Source organism: Symphalangus syndactylus, chromosome 4, assembly GCF_028878055.3.
Source record: "Symphalangus syndactylus isolate Jambi chromosome 4, NHGRI_mSymSyn1-v2.1_pri, whole genome shotgun sequence".
Lineage (NCBI taxonomy): Eukaryota > Metazoa > Chordata > Mammalia > Primates > Hylobatidae > Symphalangus > Symphalangus syndactylus.
Window position 1 is genome coordinate 29,900,950 of NC_072426.2, and position 26,676 is coordinate 29,927,625.

The 26,676-nt window shown below is 35.4% G+C and overlaps 1 protein-coding gene and 1 pseudogene across 9 annotated transcripts in view; one reads left to right on the plus strand and one right to left on the minus strand.

The window, feature by feature from the left end:
- Positions 1 to 26,676, minus strand: part of PCDH15 (protocadherin related 15) — a 1,819,045-nt gene that overhangs the window by 775,438 nt on the left and 1,016,931 nt on the right. The gene's annotated exons all lie outside the window — the stretch shown is intronic.
- Positions 9,710 to 15,491, plus strand: LOC129480195 (neurofilament medium polypeptide-like; annotated as a pseudogene).

Genomic DNA, 26,676 nt, shown 5'->3' on the forward strand with positions numbered 1-26,676 from the left:
TGATAGAGCAAGACTCCGTCTCAAAAAAAAAAAAAAAAAAAAAAAAAAAAAAAAAAAAAGAATAAGCGTGTAACAAGCAAATTGTAGGTTTGCTTCAACCAAATGGTAGGTTTGCTTTCATTACATGAAAATTTTACCAAATTGTATATATAAAATCTTCTAAGAACAATATACAAATACATTTTAATATATAAATTGGCTCAAGAAAGTCATTTTTTGGAGACTCTAGATTTATAGGCTCTTTAAGTCTCTTAAAAACTGTAAATGACCCAAAGAAGTTGACTGCCCTAAAGGTTTAGTTTAAATAAACTGTCCAGTGCACACTTCAAATAGAAGCTGAACAACCTTAATTGGAATATCTATCCTGTGAGGTTTTCCAGTTTCTGATTTGGTACTCCCCAAGTAGCAATTTCCTATGAATTACCATTTCCCAACTAAGAGGTACAGAAATTCCCAGTTTCTTTAGGAGGCTGAATATTTTAAAACTTGGCCTTTATTAAGGTTTTCAACAAAGTTCTAATTAAACTACACTTCATTAATGGATTACCCCCTACCTTAGAATAAGGAGAGCTTTCTTACAATTATTAAAGCTAACCCTCAGAACAGTTGTTAATAACAAGACTAAGAACAATTTTTTATTTTTTTTAACTTCAAAGTTGTAGGCTAAACAATAGTTAACCAATAATTCACTTATTTTATTGGCATCATCAGTCCTCCCAGCAATATGTGTTGTTTTTTTTTTTATTTAAAACTTGGTGGGGGAGGCGGTGAGGACTGTACAATTACTAGTCACTGTTTTCCCACTTATTGGTACTATTAGCTTAACAGATAAAACCACAGATAAGAGCCACAATCAACTTCAGCAGTTTCCCAGAGGCAAGCTCTTGCTTTTTGCTGATTAGCTTCATTCAATTATGTCTTCTTAATTGTTCATGTGCTAAAGCTCATTAAATGAAAAATAGTATTCCTTTCCTGTGGGTAGGGCACTTGAGATTTGAAAAATAGCCACTTCATCTCTGCCTCAGAGGCACAAGTAAGTTAATCTGATGGTATCTGAAAAAGCTCAACAGATTTGTGCAGATAGACCTGCCCAAGAAGGGACAATAAAATTGATTGTTAAATCAAGTCAAAAATAAAATTACTCCCAGTATTTTCCTTTAAGATTAATTTTCAGGAAAATTAGACCCAGTTTTGTAGCATTTGATTATGCTCACCTCTGTAATATAATTTTCATTGTAAAAAGATCAGTTATTGCTGTTCCATTACAGATGGGATTTGGGGAAAGTGGAGTACATTTTTAAATTTTTCTGAAAATAGATTTTGACAGATTAAAAAGTGTGTCACACAATTTATTTATGAAATATTCTAGAAATGGAGAAGCTAAGTTTCATTCATTAAAATAGATTCATTGAGTACCTACTATGTTCCAGGCCTTTTGATACACAATGAGGATACAAAATGTCTTAACTTCAAGAGGTTTATTAGTCTGAGTAGAAATAATAATTCAGTAATAATCCATTAGCTAATATATACTGGCTATTTACTAAGGACCTATAAAGTACTTGGTCGATATGTATCACCTTACTTAATCTTGTTAACGACCTTATAACATAGACCATATCATATTTTTTATTATAGATGAACTAAGGCTTAGAAAAATTATATTGCTTCCTGATATCGCATAACTAGCAAATGCTAAAGTTTAGTTTTAAACAAGATATGACCTTGCAGCATTCCTATTTACAGGTACTCCTCAATTTACACAGTTCCTATATGCATACATTTCAGTTACCATGTTTAGTTAAATTAGACCAGTTACCCAGCGACATAGTTCAAATTTCAGTTACCACAGTATATTAACTGTAAGTAATTACATAAGTACAAATTTTGCTCCTTGCTCTTTTGTCCAAAATCATTATATAAATAACAGGTGTGCTTCATGATCAGTGACCACTGGCATCATCTTTTTAAATGTCTGTCAGTGATTGATCACTACACATCTATTATTCAGCACATGCAGACAGAAAAGTGTGCAGTTATGTTGTCCTGTTTCCCATCGATAAACACAAGTGCCATTTCTTAAAAATAAATAATTGAAAGAATTGGCCGGAAAAGATAAAAGTACAACGTACAGTAAAATTTGAGTCCAGTGAAAATGGAGCTACAGCAAAATCCCTGTGGGAATATTGACACTGCTGCCATCTGAGGAACTTAAGCTTTACAGCCAGAACAACTTAGTGCAGAGGAGCTTATTGACATAAGTGAAGAAAGTGGATGTGATGAAAAGGATGAAGATGTACCAGGCTAAGTGATGCCAGCAAAAACCCAAACACACAATAAAAAAAAAAAAAAGACTTCATTAAAGGAACTTACAGAGATACTTAACGATATTGAAAGCATCAAAGCATAAAGTGATGAAAGCTGATCCAAATTTAAGATTATGACAATTTGCCAAGGCATAAAATATTGCTCCCTTCATTGTAAGCCATATAAGAAGAAATCAATCACTATTCAAACTATTAGTAAGCATTTTTTAACAAACAAGTAAACTTTAAGTCTTTAACTTCAATGTAATTAAGAGGGAATTGGCCAGCAAATGTGAAAGTATAGCAAATAAATGAAAATAATGATGCAAAAAATAATAAAGTAAGATATGAGTTGAATATAAACAGAGTTATGGAAAGAAAGAACTGACTTTAATTCTTTAATTCCCAATGTAAATTCCAGGATGTTAAATGAATATGTTTTATAATTTAGTTATTTTCATACACATTTATAAGTGACAGTAAAAGAGTTTCTAATATTTTGAAAAGAACTTAAAGGTTATGGAATAATATTTATTCTTGATTATTAAGATAAACTTGCATGATTTCAGCTGAGATTGTTATGTTTATCATCCTTCACTACCATGTAAAGCGAGAAGTGTGGGTATTAATTTATTATCTGTTTGTTTAAAGTGAATGACACACAGCTTAGTGTTACATCAACAGAAAAATATTTAAGAGGAAATGACACTAAATAAATTTTAAGATAATGCTTCTATTATGTATGTTTCTGTATCGTCTTTCTAAACATAATTATGGAAAAGGCATCCCAACTGGCGATATAATTATTGCCAATAATATAATAGTAATGACAATATATTTGTTGGTCAATTAAAAATAACTACATTAGCTTTGGTAAAAATACATTTTTCACTTACATGATTAAAGACACTTATCAGTGCTCTTGTGATCCTACTTTAAGATATACATTTTCATATTAATTTGTAAATGAAATGTAGGAGTTTTTCATAACCAACAGGTTTAAAGCTGTGTGAAGATATGTGAGGGAATATATAGTTATGTCTGTAAGAATCAGTGATGTGACATACTTTGTGTTTTGTTGTTATTGTTTTCTTGAGACAGGATCTCACTCTGTTGCCCAGCCTGGGGTGCAATGGCGTGATCACAGCTCCATGCGGCCTCTACTTCCCAGGCTCAAGCGATTTTCCCACTTCAGCCTCCCAAGTAGCTGTGACTACAGTTGCATGCAACCACACCCAGCTAATTTCTATTTTTTGTAAAGACAGGGTCTGACTATGTGGCCTAAGCTAGTCTTGAACTCTTGGGCTCAAGCGATTGTCCCACCTCATCCTTCTAAAGTGCTGGGATTACAGGCATGAGCCACCACACCTGGACTGATGTGCCATAATTTGTAAAAGAGTTGAGAATGGCTGCCAGCTAGTGGAAAAAAATGGTGATATTATAAACATGGGTATATTTTCAAATGAATTCCAAAAGTTTGAGAAAGTAATAGAATTTTTGTCTGTTTTGTTCTCTGTTATTTCCCAAACACAGATACTCAGTACATATTTTTGCTTTTTTATAAGGAGATGAAAAAATCTGACATGATTTTATAAAAAATAATTTTGATGTTAGTAATCATTACTCAACACATATTTTTGAATAGTTTAAAGGAAATTTCCACTGTTTCAAAAGATCCCACCTTCCATTTCTCTCTGATCTCATCTCCTAGCAATCTACCCTTCATTTATTGTCTTCTAGTCATGCTTACCTTTTTGATCTTTATTAAACACAACAAACATTCTGAGACCTTAATATTTCTGCTCCCTCTCCCTGGAACACTATTCCTCAAGAAATAAAATTAGGTAATTATTTCAATCCAGCTGGTATTTAAACATCTTCTGCTCTAGGAGGCCTAGCTGATAACCTGTACTTAATGTTCCAGTTTTCTTATGCTCTCTCTGAACCCCCACTGGCCAGTCTATTTTGTTTTATCCACAGTGCCTATCACCTGTTGGCATATTATATGAACTCTTTGTTTATTAACTTATTTGTTAATTGTATTATCATTCATGTCTATCAATGGAATGTAGACTCTAAGAGAGCAGGCATATTTGTGTGTGTTATTCATTGATATTTCAAGATTACCAAACATTGTCTGTCATATAGCAACCATTCTTTTTTATTTCTTTCTGAGACAGAGTCTTGCTCCCGGCTTCATACCATTCTCCCACCTCTGCCTCCTGAGTAGCTGGGACTATAGGCACCCACCACCGCACCCGGCTAATTTTTGTATTTTTAGTAGAGACGGGGTTTCACCATGTTAACCTGGGTGGTCTTGATCTCCTGACCTTGTGACCCGCCCACCTCAGCCTCCCAAAGTGCTGGGATTACAGGCATGAGCCACCATGCCTGGCCCACTCATTACATAAGAATAAAGAAATATCCCCTTGACATGAAATTATGTGTATTGGAATAATATATATACCATGGCAATGAGCATTTGTCATTATCTTAGTCAGCAGTATATATTTTCCTGGACAATGAAAAGACTCCCAATTTGTCTTTTTGTATGACAAACAGAACTGCTAATCACTTTCCCAGTTTGGCTTTTATTTGTTTATCTCCAGATTAAAGTGTTATTAAGGATGAATTTAATATTATTTTTTCCATTTAGTGAACTTTTAAACAATAAAACATTTTTAAACAATAAAACACTTTCATCTATGTTGTTTTGCACCCATATGACAATAAAGTGCTATCATGCCCATACTATATGTAGAAAAACACAAGTAGAAAGAACATAACTGATTTGCTCAAAGTCATATAACTCAGAAGTGACCGAATACATTTGCCTGACTCCAAAACTTGGTTGGATTTTATCATCCCTCGCTGTCTGTCAGATCTGATATATCAGTCCAAAAATGACCTCTTGCTTAAATTAGATGTTTTGGATGACTTTTTTAATTTTCTGCATTCCATCATTTATTAGCGCCAATATATAAATGGTTATTTAGAATACAGAGATTTACACATATTCGGGACCAACATTCCAAAAATGGCTTAAATATTTCTGGCAGCCTAATATTACCTATGGAGAATTATTTTCCTCAAGAACATTAGTTAGATGTGCTATAATAATGACTGAGCAAAGTGGCACAACACTAGATGCTGTGTAACTCTGGGAACACGTTATTTCCTGTTCTGATAGAGATCTGTTAAAGACCCTCATCTGTTACAGGAAGAGAGAAGAGCAGAGTAAAAGTGCTTTGCCTACCTAAAGGGATTGCTGTAAGAATCTGATGAGTTAAATTGTGTGAAAGCATTTTGCACCCTCTAAATCCTCACATTTACATGTGACTTCCCTGTATGACACAAGCTAACAAACAAATTAGAAACAAACAAAAAAACCAAGACACAAAAATAAAATATCTTTCTGTTACCTCATTTGGGAAGGGGTATAAAAACTCAGAAATAATAGTATTTACGTGTACATGTAGTTGGTAAACATTCAATGTCATAAAAAGTAAAAATAATACCATTAGCAGAACGGAATGTATTTTTACTTATGTATATATACCCACATACCGGATTTGTCTCTATTTCATCTGTAGAACCTAGCCACTAGCCAAATGCCTGAAGCCCCTAGAACCCTAGTGCCTAGTGTGGTATGCAGAAAATAATGGCCTGTTATATGTCCATTACCTAATTCCAGGAGCCTTGGAATATGTTACCTTACCTGGAAAAAGGACTTTGTAGATGTGTTTAAAGTTAAGAACCTCCATATGGAAAAATTGTCCCAAATTATCTAGATAGACCCAATCTTATCACATTAGTTTTAAAAATATTAAACCTTCCTTGGCTGTGGTCAGTGAGAGAAATGTGATTGTAGAAGAATGGCAAGCAAATGTAACATTGCTAGCTTTGAAAACAAAAGGAGTCCAGAAGTCAAGGGATGTGGGTGGCCACTATAAGCTAGAAAGATCGAAAAAACTGATTCTCCCCTAGAGCCTCCAGAAAGTAGCATTGTCTTACCAATTTAACCTGATTTTAATCCAGTCAGACCTGTGTCAAGCATGTGACTTACAGAAGTATAATACATTTGTGTTGTTTTAAGGCACTATTTTTGTGATAAATTGCTAAGACAGCAATAGATAACTAATACAGCTAGAAAACAATTTTAAAATACATTTTGAAAAGAACTACAACATGCCAATATCTAATGAATAAAACCAAAAATAGGATGAAAAATTAAAATGAAACTTAGAATTTTTCTATATTACATATTTGGGAAATTTGAATTATTTCATAATATTCTGATCTCAAAAATATGAAAAAAGTAGCTTGTATAGTTATCATTCATCTGAAAGCAACTGTTTTAAACCTGTCATTACAATCTGATAAAAAATAATATGTCTCATTCAGTCCCAACTATGCTCAACATGACCCAATCTTATCAGAACCCAATCTGAAGCTTCAAGTGTACAGGAATTTACAATGACAATGCTCCACGGAATTTTCAACGACAATCAATGTTCCAAAAAAACTACGACCTACACTCGAGGCTATCCCAAGGAGAAGCAAATATCATGGCAGCATCTTACATTTGTGAACACAGTGGTAAATATGGAGCATACAAAACCATGCATGGGTATTTTCTTCTGTTTTTAACAATGGATAATGAATGTCAAAAGTGATATTCAAACTATCGATATGCAAGTTAAAATTAAATCCATAAAGCACAGCAAAATAAGCATTTGTTCCATTGTAGAGTTCATGTTTCCTTGAGCACTTATTTTCTTTCTTTTCCCTCCTCTCTCCTCCTGTCTCCTCCCCTCCCTCCTTCCCTTCCTTCCTCCTTTCCTTCCTTCCTTTCCTTCCTTCCTTCAACTTCCTTCCTGACTTCCATTTTTCTTTTTTCAGCTTTATTGAGGTATACCTGACAAGTAAAAATGAAATATTTAAGGTGTGCAACTTGATATTTGTATATGCATACATTGTGAAATGATCATCATAATCAAGCTAATTAACATATCCATCACATCCATGTTGTACAACATATCTAATGCTGTACATTAGATATATAGTTACCATGCTGTACAATAGGTATATGCCACATTTTCCTTATTCACTTATCTGTCCATGGACACTTAAGTTGTATCCATACCATAGCTATCATAAATAAAGCTGAAATGAAAATTAAAGCAAATATTGATTCAAAATAATTTTATTTCATTTGAATAAAGACTCAGAAGTGGGACTGCTGAAGCATTTGGTAGTTCCATTTTTAATTCTTAAAGGAATCTTCATATTGTTTTCCATAATGGCTACACCAATTTACATTCCCATCAATATGTCTTCCTTTTTCTCCACTTCCGTCACAAAATTTATATTTTGTCATCTGATAATAGCCATTCAAACAGGAATGTAGTGATACATTTTTGTGGTTTTGATTTGTATTTCCTGATAATTAATGTTGTTAATCTTTCATCTTTCATCTACCTATTGACCTGTCATCTTTCATCTAGCTATTTGCCATTTGTACATCTTTGGACTAATGTCCATTTTTGTAAATTTATTTTTTGCTATTGAGTTTTGTGAACTCCTTATATATTTTGAATATTACCTTTTATCAGATATACAGTTGCAAATATTTTCTGTAGGTTTTCTTTTCAGTCTGTTGATTGTTTCTTTCACTGTGCAGAAGCTTTTTAGTTTGATGCAATTCCACTTCTATACTTTTGTTTTTGTTGCCTGTGCTTTAGCTGTCATATCCAAAAAAATCATTGCCAGAACAAATGCCAAGAATTGTTTTCCTGATGGCTTTTTTCTAATAGTTTTACAGTTTCAAGTCTTATGTTTATGTCTTTAATCCATTTTAAGTTAATTTTTATTTCTGTATGTGGTATTAGGTAAGAGCTCATCTTCATTTTTCTATATATGGATATCCAGTTTTCTCAGCACCATTTATTGAAGAAAATACCTTTTCCTCAATGTGTATTCTTGGTGCCCTTATTGCAGGCTGGTTTACTCTAAGTGCATGGATTTATTTCTCGGCTCTCTATTTCCTTGCATTAATCTATATGTCTGTTTTTATGCAAATTCCACAGTTTTGATTAGATTTGTAAAGTATTTTGAAATCAGAAAGTGTGATGCCTCTAGCTTGCTTTTCTTGCTCAAAATTGGTTTAACTATTTGCTATTTGGAGTTTATTGTGGTTCTATATAAATTTTAGAATTTTTTTTCTATTTCTGTAAACAATGCCACTGGAATTTTGACAGAGATTGCATGAACCTGTTGATTCCTTTTGGCTAGTATAGCTACTAAAACAATATTAATTATTTCAATTCATAAACTTTATTTTCCATGGATGAATGTTTTTTCATTTATCTATGCTTTAACATTTTTCCTTGATTCCTCCTCCAAGATGGCCAACTAGATGCAGCCAGGAGAAACATCTCTCACAGAGGGACCACGACATCAGGAAGATGGGTTTACCCCTAGTAAATCTTCAGAGGGAAGGCATTGAGAGCAGATAGAGAGAAGATACAGAAGATGGGATAAAGGGAGATGAAGCTGGGAATGCTGCATGTGGCTACCACACACCAGGACTCATTCCTGGCTCCCAGCAACTCCTGTGGAGGGGGTGATTGAACAGCAAGGAGCAACTCACTCTCACCATGAGCCTCTGGAATCCTAGCAGGAGGAGTCTCGTCAGCCACCATGGACACTTGAGTTGGCAGAGAAAGCTACTTAGTGAAGTGGTAAGGACAGAACTCCAGCTGCAGCAGAGCCCACAGGGTTTGGTGCAGGAGTGTCTATAGTGGAGAACAGCCAGGGATGCCCATCCCCCTAGGCTTGACTTGCTCCTATAGTAGACATTAGCCCTAAGGAAAGGGGTGAATGCAGACTCTGTAGAGCAGTCTTGCCCATGAGATGAGCTAGGCCCCCTGAGCACCCTTTGGTGTGTTATCTTCTCTTCGGGCCCCAGCCTGCCTATACCTGCTGGCAGTGCACCCCCCAGGCACCTCAAGGGGACCTGCCTCATTGCTCCTGCACTGGAGGACTGCAATTGACTGGGAGAGTGCTCCAGAAGAGCAAACCCTGTGTATACATATAAGACTGCCCATGCCCTACCCACACTACAGCCTCCCCCATACTGCTTTGCCTGCAGGCACTTGCTGCCAGTGATCCCCGTACATCTCTTTGCCTGTACATGTGTTTGCAGACAGACCTAGCCTTTCCTTCTCTGACAGTGCATGTGTGCACATGTACCATGCCATGCCATGCCACTATTGCTGGCTTGAGTGTGCCCCATCCCTTCTCCCCCTGTTGCACTGCCATTTTCGTTGGAGCACTGGAGGGCATATAGTTTGCCAGCTCTGCCACCACCAGTGCTCCACTCCTGTGCCAAGACTACCGGCATGAAACTAAGCAGAGAAAACAGTGTATCTACTCCCATCCCTGAGAGGTCACTGCTGTAAGCAAGAATGCTCACAGAGGGTGCACACGGTACTGCGACCACTAGCACCCTATCCCTGTGCTAACACCAGCACCAGTACAAATGTGCACACCATTGCCAGCAGGGCCCCCCACCTTCCCAAACCATACAGCCACAGCCACTAATACAAACACCCACATAGAGGCTGTCATCTTCCATGTGGATGGAGGATGCTGCTGGTACATGCAAACGTGGTCACATCCTACTATGACTGTCCTAAAAAATGCTTTGGCTGAGAGTAGCCATTAGAGTGTTGTGACCAGCAGTCTGAGATCACATTGACCCCTCCAGTGCAGCAGGTTCCTGAACTTGAGGATCCACAGGTAATAGTTGGTGTATGATACCAGTCTCCCAGAGTTAGAGCACACAATGCAGAGTGCTGAGCTGAGCCTTGGCCACCTGAAGTCTTCCACTAACAAAGCCAGGTGACTGAACACACCTTATACCACAATCAAACCCTCAAGGTCATAAAATAGAATAAAAGAAAAAAAATCCAAAGGATGGCAACTTCAAAGATTGAAGGAACATCAGCCCACAAAGATGAGAAAGAACCAATGCAAGAACTCAGACAACTCAAAAAGCCAGAGTGCCTTGTTTCCTCCAAATGAGCACACTAGCCCTCCAGCAAGAATTCCTAATGAGGTAGAGGTAGCTGAAATGACAGAAATAGAATTAAGATTATGGATAGGAATAAAAATCGTTGAGTTTTGGGAGAATGTTGAAACCAAATCTAAGGAAGCTAAGAATCACAATATTAAGATACAGAAGGTGACAGACAAAATAGCCAGTAGAGAAAAAACAAAAACAAAAAACATAAATGACAGGATAGAGCTGAAAAACACTCTATAAGAATTTCATAATGCAATTGTATTAAGAGAAGAATACCAAGCTAAGGAAAGAATCTCAGAGCTCAAAGACTGTTTTTCTTAAATAAGACAGTCAGACAAGAATAAAGAAAAAAGAATAAAAAGGAATGAAGCAAACCTCCAGGAAATATAGGAATATATAAAGAGACCAATATTATGACTCATTGGTGTCCCCGAAAGAGATGAGAAGAAAGAAAGCAACTTGGAAAACATAAGTCAGGATATCATCCATGAGAACTTCCCCAACCTAACCACCAATATTCAAATTCAGAAAATGAAGGGAACCCCCACAAAGTACTTCACAAGAAGATCATCCCCAAGATACATAATCATCAGGTCCTGTAAGGTCAAAATGAAAGAAAAAAAATGTTAAAAGTAGCTAGAGAGAAAGGACAGATCACCTACAAAAGGAAGCCCATCAGACTAACAGCAGACCTCTCAGTAGAAATCCCACAAGTCAGAAGAGATTTGGGGCCTATATTCAATAACCTAAAGAGAAGAAATTCTAGCCAAAGAAATTTATATTTGGCTAAACAAAGGTTCCTAAGTGAAGGGAAATATGATCCTTTTCAGAAAAGCAAATGCTGAGGGATTTTATTACCACCAGACCTGCCTTACAAGAGCTGCTGGAAGCATTAATATGGATGGGAAAGACCATAACCAGCAACCACACAAACTCACTTAAGAACACAGACCAGTAACAATACAAAGAAACCAAACAAGTCAGCATAATAAGTAGACAGCAACAGGATAACAATATCAAATACACATTAATACTAACCTTGAATGTAAATGAAGTAATTTTCCCAATTAAAAGGCACAGAACATAAGCTGGATAAAGAACCAAAACCCAATTGTATGCTGTCTGCAAGAGACCCATCTGACATGCAGTGATGCCCATAGAATCAAATAAAGGAATGGAAAAAATCTGCCATGCAAAGAGAACACAGAAAAAAAGCAATTATTGCAATCCTAATTTCAGACAAAAAAGATTTTAAACCAATAAAAATAAGAAATGGCAAACAAGGGCATTGTATAATAGAAAAGGGTTCAATTCAACAGGAAGACCTAACTAGCCTATATATGCACCTAACACAGAAACATTCAGATTTATAAACCAAGTTCTTAGGGACCTTCAAGGAGACTTAGGCTACTACACAATAATGGGGGAAATTTTGACACCCCCACTGACAGTATTAGACAGACCATTTAAGCAGAAAATTAACAAAAATAATCAGAACATGAACTTAACACTGGACCAAATTGATCTGCAAAACAGCTACATAAATCTTCACCAATAAACAACATAATGTACATTCTTCTCATGTACACACAACACATATTCTAACATCGACCACACAATCAAACATAAAGCAATCCTCAGCAAATGCAAAAGAACCGAGATCATACCAACCACTCTCTTGGACAACAGCACAATAAACATAGAATTGAAGAACAAGAAAATCCGTCAAAACCATAAAATCACATGGAATTTAAACAACCTGTTCCTGAATGACTTTTGGGTAAATAATGAAATTAAGGCAGAAATCAATAAGTATTTTGAAATTAGTGAGAATGAAGACATAATATATCAGAATATCTGGGACACAATTAAGGCAGTGTTAAGAGGGAAATTCATAGCACTAAACACCCCCATCAAAAAGTTAGAAAGACCTCAAATTAACAACCTAATATCACAGTTAAAAAACTACAGAAGCAAGAGAAAAACAACAAAATAACAACAAAAAAACCCAAAGCTAGCAGAAGACAAAAAATACACCAAATCAGAGCTGAACAGAAAGAGACTAAGACATAATACAACCATTCAAAACATCAATGAAACCAGGAGGTGACTTTTTGAAAACATTAATACAATAGATAGACCACTGGCTAGACTAAGAAAGAAGAAAACAGAGAACATCCAAATGAACAGAATCATAAATGAGAAAGGGAATATTACCACTGACCCCACAAAACTACAAATAACCGTCAGAGACTGTTATGAAATCCTCTATGAACACAAACTAGAAAATCTAGAATAAATGGATAAATTCCTACACACATACAGTCTTACAAGCTGAACCAGGAAGAAATTAAATCCCCGAAGATAACTATAACAAATTCTGAAATTGAATCAGTAATAAACAGCCTGCAAAGCAAAAACAGCCCTAGACCAGATGAATTCACTTCTGAATTCTACCAGATGTACAAAGAAGAGTTGGTGCATTTCTACTGAAATGTTTCCCCCAAAATTGAGAAGGGACTTCTCCTCAACTCATTCTATGAGGCCAGTATCATCCTGATAATAAAACCTGGCAGAGACACAACAACAAAAAAGAGAACTTTAGGCCAATATACTTGATGAACTTTGATGCAAATATCCTTAACCAAATACTACCCAGCTGAATCCAGCACTATATCATGAATCCACCACAATCAACATTCTTTATCCCTGGGATGCAAGGTTTGTTCAATATACAAAAATCAATAAATATGATTTATAAAACAAACAGAAGCAAAGACAAAAACCACATGAACATCTCAATAGATGCAGAAAGACTTTTGAAAAAAATTCAGCTTCCCTTCATGTTAAAAACTCTCTACAAATTAGGTATTAAAGGAATATACCTCAAAATAATAAGAGCCATATATTGCAAACCCACAGCCAATATCAGACTGAATGGGCAAAAGCTGGAAGCACTCTCCTTGAAAACCAGCACCAAAAACATGATTTCTCCACTCACTATTTCTATTCAACACAGTATTGGAAGTCCTGGCCAGAGCAATCAGGCAAGAGAAAGAAATAAAAGGCATCCAAATAGGAGGAGAGGAAGTCAAACTAATCCTGTTTGCAGATGAAATGATTCTATATCTAGAAAAGCCCAGTTTCAGCTCAAAGGCTCTGTAAGCTGATAAACAACTTCAGCAAAGTATCAAAGTATAAAATCAATGTACAAAAATAATTACCATTGCTATACATCAACAACAGCCAAGCTGAGTGTCAAATCAGGAATACAATCCCATTCACAATTGCCACAAAAAGAATAAAATACCTAGGAATACAGCTAACCAGAAAGGTGAAAGATCTCTACAATGAGAACTACAAAACACTGCTAAAAGAAATCAGAGATAACAGAAATAAATTTTAAAAAAATTCTATGCTCATGGATAGGAAGATTCAATATGGTTAAAATGACCATATTGCCCAAAGCAATTTGTAGATAAAATGTTACTCCTATCTAATTGGCAATTACATTATTCCTATCCAATTAGCAATTACATTCTTCACAGAACTAGAAAAAAAAATCAATTTTAAAATTCATATGGAACCAAAAAAATAGTCCAAATAATCAAGGGAATCTTAAGCACAAAGAACAAAGCTGGAAGCATCATGCTACCTGACTTCAAACTATACTACAGAGCTACAGTAACCAAAACAGCATGGTATTGGTACAAGAACATATGTATAGACCAACAAAACAAAACAGAGTCAAGAAATAAGTCTGTACAGCTACAACCATCTGCTCTTTGAGGAAACTGACAAAAAATAAGTAATGGGGAAACAACTCCCTATTCAATAAATTGTGCTGGGATAACTGGCTAGCCATATGCAGAGATTGAAACTGGACCCTTTCCTTACATTATATACAAAAATCAATTCAAAATGTATTAAATACTTAAATGTAAAACCCAAAACTATAAAAGCACTGGAAGACAACATAGGCAATACCATTCTGAACACTAGATCTAACAAAGATTTCATGGAAAATATGCCAAAAGCAATCACAGCAAAAGCAAAAATTGACAAACTAATTGAAAAACTGATAAACTAGTCTCCAGTGAAAGCAACTGCACCTGAAGTTAATGGAGAGAAAGAAGGGGAAAAGGAAAAAGAGGAGGAAGAAGATGAGGGCGCTAAGTTAGACCAAGATGAAGAGGGACGATGTGAGAAGGAAGTGTCTAGTGAAAAAGAGGAAAGTGAGCAGGAAGAAGGAGAAACGGAGGCTGAAGGTGAAGGAGAGGAAGCCGAAGCTAAAGAGGAAAAGAAAGTTGAGGAAAAGAGTAAGGAAGTGGCTACTAAGGAGGAGTTGGTGGCAGACACCAAGGTGGAAAAGCCAGAAAAAGCCAAGTCTCCTGTGCCGAAATCACCAATGGAAGAGGCAAAGTCAAAAGCAGAAGTGGGGAAAGGTGAACAGAAAGAGGAAGAAAAGGAAATCAAGAAAGCTCCCAAGGAACAGAGGTAGGGAAAAAGGAAAAGAAACCAAAGGATGTGCCAGAGAAGAAGAAAGCTGAGTCCCCCCGGTAAAGGAGGAAGCCATGGAGGAGGCGGTCACCATTACCAAATTGGTAAAGGTGCACTTGGAGAAAGAGACCAAAGAAGAGGGGAAGCCACAGCAACAGGAGAAAGAGAAGGAGAAAGTGGGAGGAGATAGGGAATGAGAAGGAAGGGAGTGATAAAGGTTCCAAGGAATCCAGGAAGAAAGACCTAGCTGTCAAAGGGGAGGTAGAAGGAAAAGAGAAGGAAGAGCAGGAGACCAAGGAAAAAGGCAGTGGGAGGGAAGAGGAGTAAGGCATTGTCACCAATGACCTAGATTTGAGCCCAGCAGATGAAAAGAAGGTGGGTGATAAAAGTGAAGATAAAGTGGTGGTGACCAAAAGAGTAGAAAAAATCACCAGTGAAGGGGGAGATGGTGCTACCAAATACATCACTAAATCTGTAACCGTCACTCAAATGGTCGAAGAACATGAGGAGACCTTTGAGGAGAAATCAGGGTCTACTAAAAGGTAGAAAATGTCACTTCACATGCCATAATAAAGGAAGTCACAAAGAGTGACTAAGATTTGAGTCCACTGCAAAAGTTTAAGCCATATGACAATTTCAAAATGCATGTGATTGACAGCTTCAAAACAGAACAGATTCTCCCATGGGGGCTCCAGACATTGTATTTTACTTTGTGCAATATGAGAAGACTGCATGCAAGCTCAGTCTGCTCCCCCCTCAGTCTTTGGGGGATTCAAATGCATGATACGGTATGTACCTGGGAAATTTACCAATTTCCTGCACTGTTGGAAGGGGGTCACTCGGGGGGGAGATGTCTTGAAATGTATTATGTAAAGTACCAACTGAGCCAAAAACAATAAATGAAACACAGAACTCTCTTAGCCTTAAGAAAGCTATATATGAATAATTATGTTTACCTCACTGGTGCATTTAAAATGGACTTCTCTTCATGGGAGAACCTCGTTGACATGGACAGTTTGCAATCTTATGTTGATTGATGTGAAATGTCACAGCAGTACTTGCTCAATAAAGGTTATATTGGAAACATAGTCAAAAAATAAATGAAAAGAGCTTCTGCACAGCAAAGGAAACTATCAACAAAGTTACCAGACGACCTATAGAATGGGAGATATTATTTGCAGATTATGTAGCTGACAAAGGTCAATTATCTAGCATCTATAAGGAATTTAAACAAATTTACAGGAAAAAAACAAACAGCCCCACTAAAAAGTGTGAAAAGTACATGAACAGACACTTTTCAAACACAAAAACAAAAAAATACTTGCAGCCAAAAAACGTATTTTAAAAAAGCTCAACATCACTGATCATTAGAGAAATGCAAATAAAAACCACAATAGATAACATCTCACACCAGTCAGAAAGCTTTTTATTAAAAAGTCAGAAAGTAGCATATGTTGGCCTGGTTGTGGAGAAGAGGGCTCACTTTTACACTGTTGGTGGGAGTATAATTTAGTTCGTCCATTGTAAGAAGCAGTGTGGTAACTCCTCAAAGAGCCAAAAACAGAACTGCCATTTGACCTAGCAATCCCATTACTGGGTATATAGTCAAAGGAATATGATGGATGTATTATAAAGACACATGCCCACATATGTTCATTTCAGTAAATGTGGTACATATACACCACGGAATTCTATGCAGTCATAAAAAGAATGAGACCATGTCCTTTGCAGTAACATGGATGGAGCAAGAGGCCATTATTCTATGCAAACTAATCCAGGGACAGAAAAACAGAAAACAGAAATACTGCATGTTCTCACTTGTAAGTGGGAGCTAAATGATGAAAACACATGGACACAAAGGCAACAATCAGACAGTGAGGCCAACCAGAAGGTGGAGGGTAAGAGGAGGGAGAGGATCAGAAAAAGGTAGTTATTAGCTACTGTGCTTAGTACACAGGTGATTAAACAATCTGTATATCAAACCCCCATGACATAATTTTACCTATATAACAAACCTGCACATATACCCCTAAACCTACAAGTTTTTTAAAAAAGAAAAATACTGTATTTTGCAAAAAGTAAACATTTTCCTTTATTAATACTTTATAATTTTCAGTGTATATATTTTCCTGTTTGATTAAATATATTTCAATGTATTTATTCTTATTATTATATAAATAGGATTTTTAAAATTTCCTTTCAGATCACCTATTTTTAGCCTATACAAATGCCACTTACTTTTATTTAGAGCAACTTTACTAAATTCATGTATTAATTATAGCATTTTTTGGTTGTCATTGAGACTTTTAGACTTTTCTGCCTATACACCTATATGTCAACTGTAAACAGAGATAATTTTACTGTTTCATGTCTAGTTTGAATGTCTTTTATTTCTTTTTATTGTATCATTGTTCTGGCTAGGACTTACAGTGCTATCTTGACTAGAAGTGGCAAGAGCAGGAAATTTTGTCTTGTACAGGATTTTAGAGGAGAGGCTTTTGGGTTTTCCCCATTGATTATTATGTTATCAGTGGGCTTTCCTTATATGGCTATTATTGTGTTGAGATAGGTTTTCTCTACACCTATTGTATTGAGAGTTTTTTTTTTAATTAGAAATAGGTATTAAATTTGACAAATATTTTTCCACAACTTATTGAGATGATCATATGGTTTTTGTGTTTCATTCTGTTTATGTAGTGTATCACATTGAATGACTTATGTATGTTCAACCATCCTTGCACCCCAGGGATAAGTCCTAGTTGGTCATTGTGTACAATTTTTTCAATGTGTTGTTGCATTCAGTTTGCTTGTATTTTATTGAGCATTTCTGAGTCTACGTTCATCAAGTTTACTGGCCTGTAGTTTACTTTTCTTGTGGATGTCTTTGGTTATCAGGTTGATGCTGGCTACATGAAATGAGTTTGTAAGTGTTCCATCATCTAGATTTTCAAATAGTTTAAGAAATATTATTAATTCTTTGAATGTTTGGTAGAATTCTCCCACAAAGCCATGCAGTGCTGGACTGTCCTTTCTATTTCTTCTTCAATCTTGGTAGGATGTATCTTTCTAGGAATTTATCTATTACTTCACATTTATCTAATTTGTTGGTGTATATTTATTCATAGCAGTCCCTTAAGGGCTCTTTTTATTTCTGAGACATCTGTTGTAATGTTTCCTCTTTCATTTACAGTTTTATTTATTTCAGTCTTCTCTCTCTCTTTGGTTACTCTAGGAAAGGATGTGTCAGTTTTATTTATCTTTTTCAAAAAACAGCTCAGTTTTGTTGACTTTTGAAATAGCTTTTATATCCTTTTTAAAATTTATTTTTTGCCTTAATTAGCATTATTTCCTTCTTTCTGATAATATTTGTGTTAGTATGTATTTTTTTCTGTCTTTGGCTAGTTATTTTTTTAGGTTGTTTATTTGAGATATTTCTTTTTTTTTTTTTCTTCCTCAGAAACATTTAATAGGTATTCACAAACAGAAGCCATGTCTCAGGTGGCTGTGAGACAAGATGATGGATCCCCATGCCATTAACCCCCAGAACCCAGGGCATATATACCATAGGTATGGAGAATTGAAGTAATTTGGTCAGAATTTATGGTAAGTGTGTGCTCTTAACAGTAGTAGAGTAAAAATCTCAGAGGCGTTTCCAGAACCGAGGTTAATGAAAAGCCAACATGTTGGATTAGCATTTAACACAGAACTGGTTTAGCCTGTACACTCCACGTCTCTGACCCAGATTTTACAATTTCACATTCTCTCTTCTTCCAAGATGCTCCCTGAGCCTAGGGAGAGGATGTTTGATATTGCACAGCTTTAGCAGTAGTGCATTGGCAATGGAAAACAGATTGGGCCCAGTTGCTATAATGTTTCTTCTCAGAAATACTTTTGCTATATCTCACAACTGTTGGTATGTTTTCTTTTCATTTTTGTCAGGAGATAATTTTTAATTTCTTAAATTTAATCTTGGACCCAATGATTGTTCAAGAGTGTATTGTTTAGTTTCCCTGTATTTGTGAATTTTCTTGTTTCTTTACTGTTAACTGATTTACACTTTCACTCTATTGTGACCTGAAAAGATACTTGATACAGTTTCTATCATCTTAAAGTTGAGTTGTTTTGTTATCTAATAGGTGATCTATTGTGAAGAATGTTCCATATGTGCTTGAAAAGAATGCACAATCTTCTAAGTTCTGTAGATGTCTCTTAGGTTCATTTGGTCTCTCCTATCGTTCAAGTAAGCTGTTTTCCATTGATTTCTCTGTGGATGTTCTGTCCATTATTAAAAGTGGAATATTAAAATCTTCTAGTATTATTGTGCTGCTGTAAATCTCTCTTCAGTTCTGTCAGTGTTTGCTTTAAATATTGAGATCTGACATTGACTGCATATGCATTCACAATAGTTATATCTTCCTGTTGAATTTACCTTTTTATCATTATGTAATGACCTTCTTTGCCCCTAGAGACAGTTTTTGACATAAAGTCTATTTTTTCTAATGTAAGTATAGCCATTCTGCTTTCTTTTCATTACCATTTGCATAAAATATATATTTTTCCATCCTATGGAAAATAACTATGGGTGTCCTTAAATAGTTGGTGCCAAGTTTTTATTCTTTCAGCCAGTTAATATCCTGTGATTGGGCAGTTTAATCCTTTTACATTTAAAGTAACTATTGATAGGGAAGGATTTACTATTGAAATTTTACTGACTGCTGTTTTTCTTGTTCCTTTACTCTTTTTCTTTCTTGATGTCTTATTTTGTGTTTCTTTTTTTGTTATTGTTGTTGTTTGATAGGCTTTAATTCCTTTCTCCTTTTCTTTTATAACTAGATTTTTAACTACTATAGGTAGCAGATTTTCTTTTTTAAGCACTATAGGTATTTTCTGTGTGATTGACATGAGTCTTATATAAAATATATTATAATAATCTAAAACTGGTAACAACTTCTCTTCCACACAAAAACTTCACATTTTTACCTTACTTCCATTATAGATTATTGATACCAGAATTTACATACCTTAGTATGTGTATCTATTGATGCAATTTTAGTTATAGCTATATTTAACACTTTTTTAAATTTTAGACTAGAATTAAAAGTGATTTACCTGCCACAACTACAATAATATAGTATTTTTTATTTGCCTCTATAAATTTACCATTACCAATGAGTTTTCTATGCTCTTATATTGTTCTTTAGCCTCCTTTGATTTCAACTTAAAGTACTCCCTTTAGCATTTCTTATATGACAAGTCTAGTGGCAATAAATGCCCTCAGCTTTTGTTTATTTTGTCTTAAGTTTTGAAGGATAATTTTCTGGGTATACTATTTTGATTGGCAGTTATGTGTTTGTTTTTTTCCGTATTTTAAATGTATCATCCAACTTCCTTCTGGCCTGCAAAGTTTCTGCTGAAAATCCACCAATGATCTTAGGAGGGTTCCCTAACACATAACAAGTTGGTTTTCTTTTGCCGCTTTCAAAATTCCCTCTGTTTTTGACTTTTCCCAATTTGATGATAATGTGTCTTGGTATGGATCTGTTTGCGCTCATCTGATTTGATGCCCTTTTGGCTTTCTGGGGCTAGATGTTTATTTCCTTCCTCAAATTTGGGAAGTTTTTGTCATTCAAAAAATTTTATCCTTTTTATTTATTTTTTCTAGACCATGTAGGACACAAAGACAAGTTGTTATTTTTTTAAAAACAAGCTTTTTTCCACTTTATGTTTCTCTTCTCCTTTCGCTATTTTCATAACGCTTATATTGGTCCACTTGATGGTTTCCCATAGGGTTTTAAGCTATCTTGACTCTTTTTCCTTTTTCATTCTTTTTTTTCTCTTTGCTACTCTGGATGATTTCTAGTGAACCTTTTTTGTTGTTGTTGATGTTTACTGACGCTTTCTTTAAAAAAATAAACCTTGTATTTTAAGTTCAGTGGCACACGTGCAGGTTTTACACTGCTGCTCTGAACTTGGTGAACATCTTTTTGACCATTACTTTGAATTATTTGTTGTGAAAATCATGTATCTCCAATATATTAGGTTGATTTCTGGTGATTTGCTGGATCTTTTATCTGGAACGTATCTATTTCTTCATTTTTCCTTTACCGAATCTGCTGGTGTCTGTGGATTATCTAAAACAGTCACTTGTTCCAGTCTCCATAGGCTGGTGTCATATGTGGGAAGACCCTCACAATTTAGCCCTGCCGGAAATTCTGGGCACCTCTTAAAGCTTTGTGATTTTCAAAAAGGCTGTCTTTTTTTTCTGAGTGGTCTCTGGGTGTCCAGAGTATGTCAACTCTCATAATTGCCCTGAAACAGGTGAGATACTGATCCTTTTTAGTAGTAGCCATAAATACTGGGGCACTAAACGGATTTTCCAATTTCTTCTCTCCTCAGTGAAAAGCTGGGTGTATAACCTGCTCATGCTGAACTGAGCTGGGGAGAAGAGCTATGGCAAATGTTTGCAAGCTCATTCAAACCACACACTTTTTCAAACTGCTGCTTTGATCTCTGTAGCTTCCATGGGCCTAATGGATGCTGGTTTCTTTTAGTTCTCATAGACACATCAGTTGGAAGCTAGTTCCTCAGGTAGCAGCTGGAAAAGTTAAGGGGGTAGATATGTAGATCAATTCCTTCCAGACTGAAGCTAGACGCTTGCTTTTATCCCTGGAGTGAGCAAGTGGGAGAATTTGTGGAAACATCCACATGCCTGTTTAAAATGGCTGCTTTGTTTTCTATAGCCCACACGTAAATAGTGAATGGCAACACCAATAGCTCTCATAGACAGTGAGTTAGAAGCCAGACTTCAGGTAGGAGATAGAAAACTTAGAATGTTTGATTTGTAGTCTAACTGCTTTCATGGAGAATCTGGAAACTGGGCTTTATTGTTGTAGGTAGCTGGTGAATGGTGAACGGGGAGGTAGAGTGGAGGAGACCCGGGAAGAACCCATATGTTTGGGCATTTTTTCTCAATGTACCTTAGTTTGTCTGTAGTAGCTGGCCATTGTAGTGATGATTCTATTTCCTGAGAGGTGAGAATTGCTGCCAAAGAATGTCTGCCGTGGATGAGAATACAAAGAAAGAAAACTAAGAACTCTAAAAGCAACTAATAGAAACCCTTCATAGAGCACAAGAATCATCTTCAATTTTGAGATATATGAGAATAATTACAACTCCTTTGAGCAGCCTTCACATACTACCCAAAGATGCTTCTCTAGTTTGTGTCCTCCTTGCCATCAGAAAGAGAGAAGGAAACTAAATGAAACAAAATAAAAATTTTAGAATTTTTTGCTGTCTTGGACATGGAAGCAATGGGTCAGGATCAAGATTGTGGAAAGATGCCAGTTTGGATGTAGGGTAGAAAAATTGGTATTGTCCTCAACTGGAATCAGCAACCAAAAGCCTAAGTGTACGTGTCTCTGTAGGCTGAAGGGTTTTCAGAAATCATAAAAGAAGTCAAGCTACACTTGTTTGGAAGCATGTGGCAGAGAACACAGATTAATTGTTTAAAGGATGGCCCAAACTTAAGGCCAAGTCACATAAACCCATCAGAAACCAAAAGTATCACAGAATTCCTCACAGAAGCATGAGAGAGGAACAGGTTTATGCAAGAACAGCCTTATAAAGCTCTGTCTTCTGTTTCGCAGTCTGACTATTCTAAAGCTTTTAATGAAGAATTCCCTAGAGTCATAAAACTAAGGCTAAATGGTGAGTGGCTGCAAATACATATAAAAATATAGTGAATTTTTTGAAAAGATATACTAATTTCAGGTGGCTAAGAAGATTTATTAATATGAGTAATAGAGGTCTTTTATTTGCCAAAGTAACATACTTAATATTTGTTGTAATTTTAAAAAATTAAAATAATGCTAAAAATTATTTGTGAAAATGAATTTTTTTATTATGTTTACATTTCTAAATTTAATAATATTCTTGGTAGAGGATCCTGGGGTAAAAATATGATTTTCTACATATCCCTGCCCACTACCCAATATATAACATGTGGCATTATTAAATGTGGAAAAATATTAAAGAATGGCAGAAGTAGAATAGAGAGAAGAGAAGGAAAGGCATACAGGAAATCCAGGTCCCTGCCCTCAGAGACCTCTCAATTCCTGGCATATGTTTATGTTTTGAACATTTTGCAAATTTGTCTGCATGACAAATTTATTCTTGTTTCAGGTTAAGACTAGAAATCAACCCATAGTCCTCACCATTCGAATTGCCTTAGCATAACGATTCAATCTAAGAAAATATAATAGACTAGAGGGTAATGGATATTTTAAAATTTATATTATCTTAATATATTTATTACAATAAATATTAGACTGCTCAATAAATCGATGGTAACTTTAAGGTTTTTACTGTCTACTACAAATAATTTTTACAGATATATGAAGAATGATGGTTAGGAAGAGTTATGGTGCCATGAGGCCCACTGTGAGCAAGACACTGCTTATCAGGCTATTAGGTTGGTGCAAAAGTCATCACGGTTTTTGACTTTGAAAGTAATGTCAAAAAACTGTGATGACTTTTGCACCAACCTAATAATTCTGCACTTTGGAAAGGCTTTGCCTACATCATTTTGGTTATCGTGAGAAGACATGCACACATAAGGAATTTTTCACAATAATATTTTAACTTGAAATACTTTTCTTTGACAAACACAGTAAAAGTGATAGAGCCAAAAAGAGGACTAGGCATAGCCCTGAGGGGATTTCAGAGCAAAAAAATCTGAGGGGATTTGTATGCAAACACTTCGCTCGATATTAAAGGAGAGGCCAGGTGTGGTGGCTCACAACTGTAATCCCAGCACTGTGGGAAGCCAAGGTGGCCGGACTGCTTGAGCCCAGGAGTTTAGGACCAGCATGGGCAACATGACAAAACCTTGTCTCTACCAAATAAAAAAAAGAAAAAATAGCAGACATGGTGGGGTACACCTATAGTCCAGCCACTTAGAGAGGCTGATGTGAGAGAAATGCTTCAACTCGGGAGTTTGAGACCCTCCTAGGCAGTTCAGTGAAACCTCATCTCTACAAATAATAATAATAATAATTATCTGGGTGTGGTGACACATGCCTATAGTTTCTGCTACTCTGGAGGCTGAGGTGGGAAGATAGATTGAGCCCAGGAGATCTAGGCTGCAGTGATCTGTGATCACGCCACTGCACTCTAGCCTGGGTGACAGAGGCCCTCTCTTAACAAAGTAAAAAATACAAAAAGGAGAAAGTCATCAAACAAAATGATGTGACTTAGTCCGGTAATATTCTTCAAGAAGTCATGATTTACGTTCTCTTACAATTCCAACTTTCACATTGAATTAAATTAAGGGTGTCTTGGCTTGTTTAGTGTAGTTTAGTCAAATACAGTCATTTGTTTTCCACAGCTATTATATTATTCTCCATTAAAAAAAAAAAAGAAGAAGAAATGAGAAAAAAAAATCAGTCCCTAGCTAGAAATTTTAAAAGTCAATAACATTTGGGAAATGAAAATATATTCTGAAGTAGTATAATCGTACCCAAATTTTTAGACTCTGTACTCAATCTATAAGATATATGTGAGCAAAATATTATTAGAATCAACATGAATGATAATCACGTACTACAAGCCCACAAATAATGTTTCCCTGGAAGGTACAATAAAAAAATTATTCAATGTGAAACAAAACATTGAGTGCAACAATTATTAAAACCTTTACTACTGAATTGTCAGTATACTCAACATTATGAAGACATTTGGAAAATATAAATGAGCACTACTGTTTTTGTTCATTTTTTAAAAATGAAAATTTTTGATAATGTCTGACCTGAAGGCAGATATTCATTATAATAGTCAAACATCATAAATACATTTCAAATGTTATGTATTCTACATAAATTACTCAGGAGAGGAACAACAAGTAGGCTCATAAACTTGCACACAAGCAGAGGAATGTTTCTTAGGAAAAAATTCTGTGTTAAAGATATTCCACACCAATGTCTCAGGAAAAGACATTTGTAGTATAGTGCTCCATTACCTATGCTTCATAAAAAATGCAGCTATCTAATTTAATTTAGCTCTGAACAGGTTTCTTGGCAGCATAATTTATGTTTTGAGAATATCTCTTAAGAATCATAGCTTGCAATCTATGGTGGTTCAATGAAGAATAATCTGTAAACAAAATCTCCATCTATCAACAAAGGCCATTACAGACCATAAAACAACCCATCCTTGACTGATTAATGCTGCTACTGAAAGGGATTTCAGGCTATTAACATCCAGAAAATATACTGCCACTGCAGTTGCATTTATTATAAATCACATGGTTATATGTACTGGTATAAAGCAATGTTTTCTTAACCACCTCCCTCTCTCAAATTAATTTAATAACAAAGATACTTTGAAGAACACTAAATATCTGTAGAAAGTGAATAATTCTATTTTTTTCCCTAGAGGAAACGTACATGAAGGCAGGGCTATCAATAATATATTAGATAGCTAAATATTGGTTTAACACTTTTTATATGCAGTTCAATTATGTTCATATATTTATGTCATTAAAATAGTTCCTCTAATGTAAAATAAAACATTAAATTCCTTTGTATTTCTTGATACCTTTATTAACGATACTGATGGTTTTTCACGGGTAAAACAGCCATAAAAAATTGTTAGTTGTTACCTTTATGTTCATCCTTTTCTGACAATTTGGTTGTCACCAACTCTTCCTCTTAGGGGATGTGAATATAGCTGTTGAGCTCATAATCTTGGAAGGTGAAGAGGCTTTGTTTACTGGGGCAGATCTTGATTTTTTCAAATATAGTATTTCACCTCAGAAATACTATATATTAGCTTTTATGCCTTACAAAACTCCTGGCTTGGATTTGTCCAATGGTTTTAACCCTTAATCTTGCCTTTAACATGCTCGGAATCTCAGAAATATTTTTTATATTGTTTAGTACAAGGCACTGTGTGAGTAGTTTAGCCACATTATCTCATTCCATTTACACCAATCCCATGAGAGAGGTATGTTTTAACAATTTTATAACATAAGCAAAACTCATTTTCAAGAGCTTAACTAATATTTCCAAGATCACATAGCTAGTTTATGGCAGAGTAGGATTCGAACCCAGGACTGTGTTGACTCAAAAATCTGTAGAGTTAAATGTGTACTTGTCCTTCCGTAATATCTGAGGCTAGACACAACAATCCCTGGCTTTTCTCTCCTGCTTTCTGTGAATATTCTGTCTTAGACTACTTAGTCATTATATATTTTTGTCTTTTAAGTAGAGTTCTGTTTTGCTGTGCTAGTTCTTTTGGGTTTCTATAATAATAAAAATAATAATAAAAGCAAAGTAGAAGAATAAGAGCAGATCAGGGAGAAGATATTCTGAAGATAAGTTGGTTTAAAGAGAATGAGTTAATGGATCAGCTTTTGTTTCTGAGGTCAACAAATGACAAAGAAATGAAAAAGGTGTACCTTGGAACAATGCATCTGCTGGCAGTACTTGAGAAATACATTCAAAATTCGTGTTTTTATTTTGTTTTGTTTCATTTTGTTGCTATTTTTTGCTTCTTATTTACTTCTTATACTAGTAACATTCCTCCGGCACAGAACAACATACCTTTGCACATATTTCATTAAATATCTAAATGTCTTAAATACCACACATGAAAGACATGAGTTCCACAGTATGGTACACAAAACTCAAAAGGAAATAAACACAGTTTAGCATTTTTTCTTACAATTGAAAAGATTTTAAAAACTATTGAATATTTATAATTCTCTATGCTAACTCCCATTTT